This window comes from Aulonocara sp. 'chitande type north' Nkhata Bay, linkage group LG17, assembly GCF_057382095.1.
Source record: "Aulonocara sp. 'chitande type north' Nkhata Bay isolate Kocher_YH1m ecotype deep benthic linkage group LG17, A_spYH_male_GT1.1, whole genome shotgun sequence".
In the NCBI taxonomy this organism is placed as follows: Eukaryota; Metazoa; Chordata; class Actinopteri; order Cichliformes; family Cichlidae; genus Aulonocara; species Aulonocara sp. 'chitande type north' Nkhata Bay.
Genome location: NC_141360.1, coordinates 18,720,828 through 18,735,631, shown reverse-complemented (window position 1 = coordinate 18,735,631; position 14,804 = coordinate 18,720,828). Strand labels below are relative to the sequence as shown.

At 40.6% G+C, this 14,804-nt stretch overlaps 1 protein-coding gene across 2 annotated transcripts in view; it reads left to right on the top strand.

Moving 5' to 3' along the window:
- Nucleotides 1-2,113, top strand: part of LOC147309941 (potassium voltage-gated channel subfamily A member 5) — a 44,217-nt gene extending 42,104 nt beyond the window's left edge. For both annotated transcript variants that reach the window (XM_086268078.1, XM_086268079.1), the window contains exon 2: nucleotides 954-2,113. The gene's annotated coding sequence lies outside the window, so the exon portion shown is untranslated. The remainder of the gene's footprint in view (nucleotides 1-953) is intronic.
- The last annotated feature ends 12,691 nt before the right edge of the window (nucleotides 2,114-14,804 follow it).

Sequence of the window (14,804 nt, the reverse complement as noted above, 5' to 3'; positions counted from 1 at the left end):
GCAGGATCAGTTACTGTAACGCTAAATCCTGCATTAACATATTCACATCTGCAGCCAATTTATTATCCCCAATTAACCCAACATGCAGGTCTTTGGACTGTGGACCTGGAGATGACCCACTAAGCTACAGGGAAAACAAGAAAAGTCAAAGAATGAACCCAGCTGGGGTTTGAACCAGCAACCTTCTTCCTGTGAGGGGACAGTGGTGGCAAAATGATAAATTTGATCCTTTAAATTTGACAGTTGTGTCGACTCAGCTCAGCTCAGCTCATAACTTTTGCAGTTATACAAAGACCCCCACCCCACCCTCCCAAAAATCTCACCTAAACCTACATATTTCCTGGTCATTGGAAGAACTAACGCTTTTCTTTTGATCTATGAGAAGTACAATCATCTGGTTTATATTGGAGTTTTTCAGGTCCAGTAATGACGGCTGCCTTTCTCTGATCGTCCTGATTAGCACTGAATGTTTAGCCCAAATGTGCAGGTTTCTTTGGGTCACATGATGCCCAAAATGTATGTGTCAAAACACCCATAGAAACAAGCACTTCAACTCTGAATGTATCCAGGAGGATTAGCTTTTTTTCTCTGTAGTTGCCACAGCAGCATCCTAAGTAAGTACCACCTGTTTGGCCCAGATGTGGCCTGGTATCAACAGCTGATTTTGCAAAACATTAGGCCTCATTGATTGGTGGATTTAGCTGGATCAACTCAGGCACGCAACCTCTTTATATCAGCCAGATATCATGTTTGTTGTGTCACATCTGGCTCATTTGCTATAACTTGGCCAATAGTGCCATAAGCAGCCTGGATTAGGCCCGAATGTGTCTGCAGAGTGTTTATTTTGGCATCAAAGTTGTGGATCTTTAGTGGAATATGCTTTGTGGATATTTTCTAGTTTTTCTATTCTCCCCACACTAACACATCCCATATTCTTGTTTATGTGTCCACAGAGAGTTTAAGCCCTGCCCTCCAACCATCAGGAGAGTCGATCCGACCACATGAATCCCCTCCATCAGGAAACGCCAACAACTAAAAACCTGCTGCTGTGCTTTGAAAATCAGCATCATCCACCCTTTTTAGAACTCTGTGCCTTCAACCAAAACTCACCAGTGATACTTCTGAAGCTTTCTTTTTTCTTTTTTTAACTTTTTTTCTTTTTTCAAGCAGGACTCAGAGGACATATCTGCCTGATGAAGGAGGGCCCGGGATCCTGCTGCTGTCTCTCTGAAGAAAAAAAACAATAAAACCTGACATGCAACGTTTCAATCATTTTAACATCCCACCGTGTTCTTTTTTTAATCAACCAACTGTGTCAGTGATTTACTTCATATCGGAAGAAATCCCTTGCTGTGCAATATCATTGATATTTACGTGAAGCTGTTATGTGGATGTAGACTTTGGATGAACTTTTTGGTTTATTTTTTTAATGATCTTTTCCTGATTTCTATTTTTCTAAAACGGTGTAAGAGAGATGATGGGATACAAACAAAAAACAAATTTTAACAAAGACGGAACCTTCACTTGTTGGTAAAAAGGGTGTTTAGTTTTCCTTAAATCCTCCCCTTCCTGCTGTGACCAGGGCCAAAGCCATAGCCTATCTCAGATAACAATGGACGAAGCATTTCAAATGACCGGTGTCCCTAACAGCAAGATGCATTCAGGGTCTCACATTCTCACGTGTCAGCTCATCTTAGCTGTTTGTTTCCTGTTTTTTTCAGGGCCTTGAATCCGAAGTATTTAGTGCTCCCTACCTTTGTGTGGCCTGTTTTTCTTGCTGTTATTTTGTACTTCCTCCTACATATCAGTCAAGCAACTTTAAGTGGCATGATTATGTGTGCCTGTAGAGAGAGACATGAATGAGTGTCTTCTTTACAAATTGGACATAAAGTACTGTAAACTTTCAAATATGTCACAGAATAATGGCTGGATAACAAATCCATGAAACAGGGATCTAGTGGTTTAAAAAATGTGGAGTCAATTAGTTAAGTGTCTAAAATACAAATGGTTTTTCTAGAATAACCCTTTATTTGGAAGCATACTCAACAAAACCACCCATTCAAACTGTAATTTTTCTATGAGCTTTATAAAAAAATGAAAAAAAATAAAATAACTTTACCAGCAATTACAGATTTCAAGGGTTACATGACAGCTTATCGATTATATATTTATTATTTACTATTATATATTTATTTTTAAAATTATATAAATGAGTAGTACCTCTACAGGGCAGCCAAGTCAACTAAGCAAAGGATTGGAGCTGGTAGTTCCTATAAAACTGTCCACACCCTAAACATCTCAGTTAAGTGTGTTCGTCTCCTTTGGATGCTTTATAAATGTGATAAAACTGAAATATCTTGGGTTTTCAAGTGAATTTGCAGAACAACGGGAAAACAAGGGTCCTGCTGCTTTTTGGAGACTGAAATGTTGATGTTGTATTAAACTGGCATCCTAAAGGATTCTAAAATGTCATTTTGTCAGATACCTCACATAACAGCACACACACCAAAACAACACTTTGTGTGTAAATGACCATCGCCAGGAGCTGTGACAGGGCAGCACAAGTTGACATCCAGTTCAATATTTTATCAAGCAAATCTTCATTTTCTGACCTATTTAATTTTATATAAAAAAAAGGCTTTCTGTAACATTAAAGTTCCAGAGTGTAAAATATCACCACCAGAAGTCAGCAGATTGCAGACTGTAGTCAAGTTCTGTTTTTTTGCGTCTTGCAATTCAAGTACATACCTAGCGACCGTGGCCACTGTAGGACAAACACATTTTAATCAGTCAAGAGATAGTTTAAGAGATCTAAAACATCACATAATGGCTGTAGTTAAAACACTGTAACTAATATATTATATAATAAAATAATATCCAAACTATTTTTAACATGTTTGAATAATATTAACACTTAGCAATAAATCAGAAAAATTAAAAATAAATGTTTCACTTAAATATTTTATGTTTTTATCCCTGAGACACCTCAAAGCTTTAGTTGCTGTTCATCTGTAGTGAGTGTACCCAGAAAGCAAAGTCACTCCAGACCAGATCAGCCCTAGATTTTTCTTTCCCTATCTTTGTCAGTCCACTGTTTACCTCAGCTGTCAATGCCGGGTGAGAAGCATCCAAATCTATTTTGTCTGGAAGAGGCTGATAAACTTTGTGAAAGAAGTCAGACACAAGTCAATGTGTTAGTGAAGATCACTTCTGTCTGATAACAGTGATAACTGAGGTGACTTGTTGAGTATAACAACAACTCAACTTATATAAATAGTTTCTTTTTAAGATACTTTGTTGAAGTTAGACTTATATTTTGTGAGACGAACCATTTAAAGCCATCTTTGAAAACCAAAACCTCAAAATTAAGTAAGTAAAATTTTATTTATATAGTACCTTTCAAGACAGAGATCACAAAGTGCTTCATAAAGAAATGCCAGAGCATTTACAACAAAAAAGACAAAAAAAAAAAAGTTAACCAAACACAAAGATTAGTTTTTAGTTGTTTTTTTTTTTAAAGAGACTACAGAGACTACATTGTCCACAGATCTCAAGGTCAAAGGTGGAGAGTTCCAGAGTCTGGGGGCCACAGTGGCAAAAGTTATGTCTCCCTTAGTTCTCAGCCATGCTACTATATAAGCTAAGATTCAAAGATAACTAAATGTTTTACAGGAAATAAGCTCTGTCTGTAAAGACTACGAGCCAGAAAACTTGAAACTTAACTGGGAAAGCTTTAATAAATCCAATTTTAAACATAATCTATAACACCATCTCCAGTTACTGGATTTAAAAGGTGTTCTGTCCCATATAACAATAAGAACTTGTGCCTCTTCTCACTTTAACTTTGGCCAACCACCACAGCCGACTGAGAGAATAATCAAAATATGAGCACAGATTTTCACTCAGCACTTTTGGAAAGAAGATACTGCAGAGATGTGATATATGGTTTATAAACTCTAAGATTATATTAGCTTGTTGTATATCAATCCTTACAAATGTGCTGTACAGTGGTTTATAGTTTGCATCTAAAAGATAGATATGAAATCCTGATATGAAGCCTCCAGCTGAGCGTGCTCATGCTTGACCAGAGAGCAGATGTTTACCGGGCTAGAGGTGACAGGAGCTAAAGGGCTGGTTTCAACAGATTTCCGTACAACAGGGCGTCTTTGTTTGAGGTTCTTCCTCACAGTCTTCATTTGTAAGACCCAGAAGGTTTCTTTATTTTAGTGTGAAGAAGTTTAAATACATACTGAAAATATTCACAATTAATAAAGCATCCATTTATAAAACTGAGGAACCGCCTCAGATGTTTAATAGAAGGAATATGTCTCTGTGTTTCCACATAAAACTGGTAAAATGTCGTCACAGAAAAATACTGCTGTGATGAATCAAAGAAACTCATCAGCAGGTTCTTGTGTTTAACCACCTTAGTTTGGCTTACAGTGGCGGGCCATGAGTGATGTCTTTGTCACTTAGAAGGCTGCACCACTGAGGAGGATCAGTAATGATGATTATTAGTCATTTTTGACAACTTGCAACATGCTGCATACTGGTGCAATGAAAAGTCCCAAACTTACACCACTCTTCTTCAGATGTTTTTGCACTCTGTAAAGTTATCCAGGGAACCCATTAGAACTAAACATTTGAAACTGACACTTCAGTAGAAATCTAGAATATTTTCATTTGAAAAAAGCAGTCTTGAGATTGAACATTATACTCAGGCAGGTTCAATTAAAGGTAAAATAAGATGTAGACTTTCAAATATTTAAGAAAGACCATGTGGAATAATAAATATGTTTAGAAGTGGAAAGTGGAAAAAAGTAAAAATATATAGGAAAACTACAGCCTGACAATGCAGCAGATAACTTCATGTACCAGTGAAACCTGTCACCAGTGGATAAAAATATCATTTCTTGAAAGATGATGGTTATTAATCTTCTATTGAAGATAAAAGCCTGAAATTACTCAGAAACATCTTCATATTGCATATAAAAGATGGGAATCATAGCTGGTGGTACAGCCCAGGCTATGGCACCAGGCTGTGGGTTTGGATCTCTTAGTTGGAGGAGTCAGATCTCTGGGCTAAATGTGGCCCTGTCTGTAACTTGGACACTAATTTGGACCAAACTGTTATTTCTTTTCTGATTTTTATGTCCAAATGCTAGAAAATTAAGATGAGTTGAAGCTGTAAATTTGATTTTCTGTGGTAAACAAGTTGCCTCCAAGGCTGGAAGTGAAAGTCAGCTTTAACATTTTGGTACTTTTGAAATTATTGACTCAGATGAGCTAGGACACAAAATCTGGGTACATGTGTCTGCTTTTATTGTGAAACACTAAAGGAATTCCTTAGTTTTTACAAATAAACAATAACCATGAGTGAACTAGGATGAAGAAACCATGAGAAAAATAGGCCTGTTTGAGATTTTACAGTACTTCCTGTTTTATTGTCTCTGCCCTGCTCTCTGTAGCTGTGAACTGTGCTCCATCAACCCTTGAAGCTGCTAACTCTGTACTGTGTAGATCGGAGATGTCGGAGATGTCCAACCTTACCCTAAAGTCCTACAAGCATCCTGCATTAGCTCTCCATATACCTCTTTCACACACAAACACACACTGCTCATCATTAGAATCAGTTGCAATTTATCTTATTCAGTTTGATTCAGTTTGTGCCTCTCAAGGAATTGTTATTCTCTGACTGCCAAACTAAACAATCTTATTGTGTCACGTGATATTCCTGCTTTAATTCACAAAACGGGCGTTGACGAATAGAGGTGGTGCAGACAGTCCTCTATAGGTTTAATCAGATGGTGTACACGTGAGGACTGATCGGCACCTATCAGTAACTTTTGCACATACCTGCTCCAGTTTTGTAAATTTCGCTTTATGCTGACATCATAAGTAATTGTTACCTTCAGTAATCATCATTATTTCCATTTAGGATCTGATAATGGTGTTTTATTAGGACCACAGAGATTTTTCTCCGGGAGATCTGATTTCCAGAGATGAAGCTGCATCAATCTTTTATTCAGTAATTCAAACTATTTTAGCTCCTAAAATTATTACTGTATTTTTCAGACCATAAGGCGCACTGGATTATAAGGCGCATTAAGCGAAACAAAACAGTCAGATAAATCAAACTTTATGCAACTCATTCTTCTTGCTTCCTCAACTTCCGTACCATTGATTCATTAATGCTGAATCCTTTTGCAGCTGCTCTATTCCCATGTTGTTTCAGTATATTAATGACTAACCTCGTATTGTCGATGGATTATCTCAGTTGTTCTCCTGACTAATGTTTGGTCCGTTTACAGCATCCTGCCATGCGATTGCATTTGTCAAAAATCATCAGGAACCCTTACGTTAACTTTTATTGAGTGGAAAAAAGTTAGCGTTCATCCTCCAGCCTCACTGATTTTATGTTATGCTAACATAACTGTGTCGCTAGCGATCACGTAGCACATCATTATATATCAGCTAGCCCACCTTCAGTAACCCTAGAAAAGTCACTGCTGTTTACTTTTCTGTCTTCATTTATGTTGGAAGTGATAGCAGAGCTGTATGTTTTAATTTGTTTCAGAAATCTCTCAGTCAGAACATGCTATATCATGTTTAGATGGAAACTAGCGAGCTAACTTCCTGCTAACTTGTAACTCCATTAAATTTAATAAATTCTGTCATCATGGATGCCTTAATTGTTACGCCTGGTAAAGCAGCAACGCTGATCATTTTATTAAAGATGAGAGAATTTAGACAGTTTTTTAAATCTCAGTGATGCCGCAGTGCTCGTTTGACTTTGGAACCTGAAGCAGATGGAGTTTTGGATCCAGATTACTCTGCAAGGCTCCTGACTACAGTAGCCATAATGCTCTGGTGCGGCTTCGTAGCTGACCAAAGTCGTAGTAAAACATTTTTTTTGACCAATTTTTGAGCGCCGCGCACCACATAAAATCAGTTCAAGGTCAGTAAGCACAACCAGAATTCATACATATGGCGCACCGAATTATAAGGCCCACTGTCGATTTTTGTGAAAATTAAATAATCATGCTTTTTATTCACGGTTTTATATGCAAAACGCAACATTTGGTTAAACAACTTATCTTAGCTGTTTTCTTTGAGTATCTTTTTTAATGTGTTTCATGTAGAGATTAAAAAATTACAATCAAATCAAAGCCATCTGAAACATATTTCACACCACTTCCCATTAACCTGAAAATGCCAGTGTCTGTAAAATCATGAATCAATCTTAAACTAAACTAAATTTAAAGATTTTCCAACATAAAGCTTTCCGTTTGGGTGATGTTTTGTACAATAACTTTATGGTTTTATCTGCTTTTTGTTTAAGTTAGAGTTAGCATAAAGACATTTATAGGAATCTTTTTTTAAAATTTGAATGGCAATCTTTTTATCTGCACTTGTGATAAAACCCCTCAGAGGCACAAACTGATGCTCGTGGCTCGCACATTTTGCAGCATTTTGGACATTTTCCAACACGTCTGAAAAAGTGACTTTGTGTTGGAAACCTGCAAAGTTTTCTTAGTGCATGACTTTGACTGCATTAGCCCAGCAGTCGTACAAACCTGGGGATGTTGTGTTGTACTGGCAGTAGTGGAATTAGTTTCCGTCTGTGTGAGTGTGAAGCTGCTGCCCTCCATCAAGAACCTTTACTGACACCTCTCCCAAATACAGCGCTGCCAAACTGGTCTGAATAAGCCAAAAGTTTCTGTGTGTAGAAGTGGTTTAAGTGTTTCACATGTTAGACCTCCACCCATCAATGTTACATCGTGTTTTTAAATAAAAGAATCCTGTTTGTTAAACTGTTGATAATATATGCAGAAGAGTTATGAAATAAACAGAAACTAACTGGAATCTGCTGCTTAGCTGCTTTTCACTGTTCTTCCACTTGGTGAAGTGAATGAATTTTCTGCATTTCAAACAGACTTGCCTGTACGAAAGTCTCTTAATGTAGAGCGGTCACATCACTGTAGTTACTTATTTAATACCATTGCACCGATTCTTTGAAGTTAGTTTTTGGACCCTGCACAGCACACAGAAAGTAATTTAATTTAATTCAGTTCTATTTTATTTATATAGTCTCAAAGTACAACAACAATCAACTCAAGGTGCTTTATGTTGTAAGGTAAAGACCCTACAATAATACAGAGAAAACTCCAACAAACTCCCGAGCTTGAAGGATAAACCGCCCGCAGGGGCGTGCTGGGAGTTTTTTTTTTTAAATAAACACCCAGCACGCCCCTGCAGGCGGTTTATCCTTCAAGCTCGGGTCCTCTACCAGAGGCCTGGGAGCTTGAGGGTCCTGCGCAGTATCTTAGCTGTTCCCAGGACTGCGCTCTTCTGGACAGAGATCTCCGATGTTATTCCCGGGATCTTCTGGAGCCACTCGCCTAGCTTAGGAGTCACCGCACCTAGTGCTCCGATTACCACGGGGACCACCGTTACCTTCACCCTCCACATCCTCTCGAGCTCTTCTCTGAGCCCTTGGTATTTCTCCAGCTTCTCGTGTTCCTTCTTCCTGATATTGCTGTCATTCGGAACCGCTACATCGATCACTACGGCCGTCTTCTTCTGTTTGTCTACCACCACTATGTCCGGTTGGTTAGCCACCACCATTTTGTCCGTCTGTATCTGGAAGTCCCACAGGATCTTAGCTCGGTCATTCTCCACCACCCTTGGGGGCATCTCCCATTTTGACCTCGGGACTTCCAGGTTATACTCGGCACAGATGTTCCTGTACACTATGCCGGCCACTTGGTTATGGCGTTCCATGTATGCCTTGCCTGCTAGCATCTTGCACCCTGCTGTTATGTGCTGGATTGTCTCTGGGGCATCTTTACACAGCCTGCACCTGGGGTCTTGCCTGGTGTGATAGACCCCAGCCTCTATGGATCTTGTACTCAGAGCTTGTTCTTGTGCTGCCATGATTAGTGCCTCTGTGCTGTCTTTCAGTCCAGCTTTGTCCAGCCACTGGTAGGATTTCTGGATATCAGCCACCTCCTCTATCTGCCGGTGGTACATACCGTGCAGGGGCCTGTCCTTTCATGATGGTTCCTCGTCTCCCTCCTCTTTCTTGGGTTTCTGCTGCCTGGGGTATTCACTGAGCACTCGGTCAGTTGGGGCCATCTTCCCAATGTATTCTTGGATGTTTGTTGTCTCATCCTGGACTGTGGTGCTGACACTCACCATTCCCCGGCCCCCTTCCTTCCGCTTAGCGTACAGCCTCAGGGTGCTGGACTTGGGGTGAAACCCTCCATGCATGGTAAGGAGCTTTCTTGTCTTTATGTCAGTGGCTTCTATCTCCTCCTTTGGCCAGCCTATTACCCCAGCAGGGTACCTGATCACGGGCAGGGCGTACGTGTTGATGGCCCGGATCTTGTTCTTACCATTCAGCTGACTCCTCAGGACTTGCCTGACCCTCTGCAGGTACTTGGTGGTTGCAGCCTTTCTAGCGGCCTCTTCATGGTTCCCATTTGCCTGCGGGATCCCCAGGTACTTGTAACTGTCCTCTATGTCTGCAATGTTGCCTTCTGGTAGTTCAATCCCCTCAGTTCTGACTACCTTCCCTCTCTTTGTTACCATCCGACTACACTTCTCCAGTCCGAACGACATTCCAATGTCATTGCTGTATAGCCTGGTAGTGTGGATCAGTGAATCGATGTCTCGTTCACTCTTGGCATACAGCTTGATGTCATCCATGTACAGGAGGTGGCTGACAACTGCTCCGTTCCGTAGTCGGTATCCGTAGCCAGTCTTGTTAATGATCTCACTGAGGGGGTTCAGGCCTATGCAGAACAGCAGTGGGGACAGAGCATCTCCTTGGTAGATCCCGCACTTGATGGTGACTTGTGCTATGGGCTTGGAGTTGGCCTCTAGTGTTGTATGCCACATCCCCATTGAGTTCCTGATGAAGGCTCTTAGGGTCCCATTGATCTTGTACAATTCTAGGCATTCCAGTATCCAGCTGTGGGGCATTGAGTCATAGGCCTTCTTGTAATCAATCCAGGCAGTGCACAGGTTGGTCAGTCTGGTCTTGCAGTCTCGGCTGATTGTTCTGTCTACCAGTAGCTGGTGTTTTGCGCCTCTGGTATTCTTGCCAATCCCTTTCTGTGCCCCACTCATGTATTGACCCATGTGCCTGTTCATCTTAACCGATATGATGCCTGACAGGAGCTTCCATGTAGTACTGAGGCAGGTTATTGGTCGGTAGTTGGAGGGGACCGGTCCCTTCTTGGGGTCCTTGGGGATCAGGACCGTCCGACCTTCGGTTAGCCATTCCGGGTGTCTCTCGTTAACTAGCAGCTGGTTCATTTGTGCTGCCAGACGCTGGTGGAGTGCAGTCAGCTTCTTTAGCCAGTAGGCGTGAACCATGTCGGGCCCTGGTGCTGTCCAACTCTTCATACTGGAGACCCTTTCTTGGATATCTGCCACTGTGATGGTTACGGGACCCTGTTCAGGGAGGTCGCTGTGGTCTGCCCTCAGATCCACTAGCCACTGAGCATTGCTGTTATGGGTTACGTCCTTCTCCCATATGCTCTTCCAGTATTGCTCCGTCTCCAGCCTTGGTGGTGCTGTTCTCTTATTATTGTTCCCTTGCCACTGAGAGTACACCTTTGCTGGTTCTGTGGAGAACAGCTGGTTTATTCTCCTGCCTTCTATCTCTCTGGTGTACCTCCTCAAGTGGCTGGCCAAGGCTGTGAGTCTTTGCTTGGCAGTTTCCAAGGCCTCAGGTATGGACAGCTTGCTGTATGTCTTATGCACCTTCTTTGTCGCACCTTTCTGCAACTCCGTTAGTTGGCTAACCTCCCTCCGTGCTACTTTGATCTTGCCCTCTAGCCTCCTTCTCCATGGAGGGTACTGCCCCTTGTAGCCAAGCATCTCACTGATCACTGCTGCCGTATTGTATATCAGCTTGTTAGTGTCGGTAATCGTGGTTGTAGGTATCGTCCGTAGTGCTGCATTAACAGCATCTAGCAGACCTTCTGAGGGTACTTCACGTAATCTTGGTAACCGGCTACGGGAGATCCAGGTTTCAAGCTTGGCCATGATCCTATTTTTCAGGTCAGTTCCTCTCGCACTCAACGATCCTTCTCCTATCGCACTTGGGGCTATGTACCCAATCTCGGGTGGGGGTGATATCTCCCCCCTGACCTGGCGTCCTGACTCCTCCTTGCCGTAGCATTTGTGTTGTACCTCGTCAATCTCTAGCTGTGAGAGCAGTCCCTTCTTTCGAATGTTGGAACACTGAACATATATACATATATATATATACATACATATATACATACATATATACATATATACATACATATATACATATATATATATACATATATACATACATATATACATACATACATATACATATATACATATATACATACATACATATATACATACATACATATATATATATACATATACATATATATATATATATATATATATATATATATATATATATATATATATATATATATATATATATATATATATATATATATATATAAATGCATAATGAGTGAAAAAATGAGTTGAGAAGCGACACTCAGTGCATCATGGAAATCCCTCAGCAGCCTAGACCTATTGCAATCATAACTAAGGGAGGATTCAGGGTCACCTGATCCAGCCCTACCTAAATGCTTTAGCAAAAAGGATAGTTTTAAGCCTAATCTTAAAAGTAGAGATAGTGTCTGTCTTCTCAGTCCAAACTGGAAGATCATTCTACAGAAGAGGGGCTGAAAAGAAGAAGACTCTCCCTCCCATTCTACAGGGTGGGCCATTTATATGGATACACCGTCATAAAATGGGAATGGTTGGTGATATTAAAGTCCTGTTTGTGGCACATTAGTATATGTGAGGGGGCAAACTCCTCAAGATGGATGGTGACCATGGTGGCCATTTAGAAGTCAGTCATCTTGGATACAACTTTTGTTTTTTCAAAAGGAAGAGGGCCATGTGACACATCAAACTTATTGGTAATGTCACAAGAAAAACAATGGTGTGCTTGGTTTCAACGTAACTTTATTCTTTCATGAGTTATTTACAAGTTTCTGACCTCTTATAAAATGTGTTCAATGTGCTGCCCATTGTGTTGGATTGTCAATGCGATATAAATCACAAAAATGTAACATTTTCTGTAAATTCTGTGAATCTCGGGCAGCTCGACTTGCGGGAAGCGTTTCCAGCTGCACGTCATGTAGCTGTAGTTGAGTGTTTTAACAGATGCATGAAGCTATACATTTTTAGACATAAGTTGTAACAGCCGCTGTTTTCTTTGTGAGTATTTATTACACAGCGTGCTGCGGGGAAAAGCCTGTTCTAATGTTTGATTCTAAGGTTTATTTTTTAGCACCTGGCGGCTCTTTTTTACTTCTCATCCATAAATAATCTGCTCTTTCACATGATTCAGTTTATTTTGAAAAGTCTCAACAGGATCTTGAGCTTTATTGTGAAAAGTTTATGCGGAACATAAACAAGCGGACAGGCGATGGTGTTATTGTTGTTGTTGCTAACCAAAACGCATAAAAACAGGCACTTGTCCATCCGTAGTGTGGTTATATTAAATATAAGAGAAAGAGAGAACTTTAAGAAATTAATATAGCCACTACAGTGACCATCAAAACGATGAAAAAATATTGCCGTAAACAGTTTATTTTGCGACACCATGAAACAAACGATAGCGTAAAATGAAATGATAGACATTTTTATATCGTCATCTGATATATATCGTTATATCGAACAGCCCTACCATATACCACACCAAACCATCACTTTTGTTGTTCCAACAGTCTTGGAGGGATCCATCCAGTGTGGGTTAGTGTCAGACCAATAGCAGTGGTTTTGTTTGTTAACTTCACCATTCACATAAAAGTTTGCCTCATCACTGAACAAAATCTTCTGCGTGAACTGAGGGTCCTGTTCCAATTTTTGTTTTGCCCATTCTGCAAATTCTGTGCGCCAATCTGGGTCATCCTTGTTGAGATGCTGCAGTAGCTGGAGTTTGTAAGGGTGCCATTTGTGAGTAGGTAATATCCGCCGAAGGGATGTTTGACTAATGCCACTCTCCAGTGACATGCGGCGAGTGCTACGTTGTGGGCTCTTGCTGAATGAAGCTAGGACAGCCACTGATGTTTCTTCACTAGTGACAATTTTCTTGTGTCCACATTTTGGCAAATCCAACACTGAACCAGTCTGGCGAAACTTAGCAAGCAGTTTGCTAACTGTAGCATGGGAGATGGGTGGTCTCGTAGGGTGTCTTGCATTGAAATCTGCAGCAATGACCCGGTTACTGCGTTCACCAGATATCAACACAATTTCGATCCGCTCCTCACGTGTTAACCTCTTCGACATGTCAATGGCTATGAACGAAGAGAAACTTGTAAATAACTCATGAAAGAATAAAGTTATGTTTAAATCAAGTACACCATTGTTTTTCTTGTGACATTACCAATAAGTTTGATGTGTCACATGGCCCTCTTCCTATTGAAAAAACAAAAGTTGTATCCAAGATGGCCGACTTCTAAATGGCCACCATGGTCACCACTCATCTTGAGGAGTTTGCCCCCTCACATATACTAATGTGCCACAAACAGGACTTTAATATCACCAACCATTCCCATTTTATGACGGTGTATCCATATAAATGGCCCACCCTGTACAATACTAATTGTTTACCTACTGACAAACATTTCAAGTTCAACTAAATGAAAAAACAATTTGTGACAAAGAGGCACAGAAAAGAAGACCAGACACCAGCGAGGGAGGATAAGGACAGACGCAACAACATTGTCATCCCCTATGTAGCTGGTGTATCAGAAAAACTCAGGAGAGTTTTCTCCAAGCACGACATCCCGGTGCATTTCAGACCCAGCAACACGCTCAGACAAAAACTGGTTCACCCGAAAGACAAAACGCCAAAACACAGACTTAACAATGTGGTGTATGCTGTATAGGGCTGCCACGATTAGTCGACTAGTCACGATTACGTCGACTATCAAAATCGTCGACGACTGATTTAATAGTCGACGCGTCGTTTGAAGCTTTGAAAGATCCCAAAAGACGCAGGAATAAGTAGTAGTATTTAAGAGTGTAATAACGGACTGAAACAGAAGATGGCAGCACTGCATCTACAAGGATGCCAGCTGCCGTTAAACCCCGAAGAAGAAGAAGCTGTGTCCCAGAATTCATAGCGCAGCCCTGCTCAGTTTCCAACAATGGCGGCAGCTAGTTAGTTTTAATATTACTCTTATTATTCTTTCTGGGTCACAAAATAAACGTTTGACATATTTTCAGGCGAGAATGTAGATGTGGAAACCTCAAATATCTGCTCAGTTTATCAAGACACCACATATTTTCAAAAGCGCTCCGACGTTTTCGGAGACGTCTGTTACCCACTAGCTCGATAGCTAGCGGGGGCAAGGCTCACTAGAGCTGTGAGAACACCAGACTCCCGGCAAATCGTTTTCAAACCCACCGCCCTCTTTCACTACTCAGGTTAAACATGATATATGAGTCACTTAGATAACTTAAAAATGTTATTGTTTGGCTTTTTTTAGTATTTTATTTGTTCCTGAGTAAATCGGTTTGGCTGAGATTAAAGTTATAGTTTTTACACAGCTGAATAAATGTCAAGCAGACAGCTGATCATCAGAAGTGTGAGATGCTGGAGAATATACTCCGGTGTCCTGTTATATTTTAGATAGCAAGGAGTTTATTAAACTTCACCGAAACAATCTGCAAATTTCATTAAAATTTAATAAACCATCAACTTGTCTTTATTTTTAGTTAGC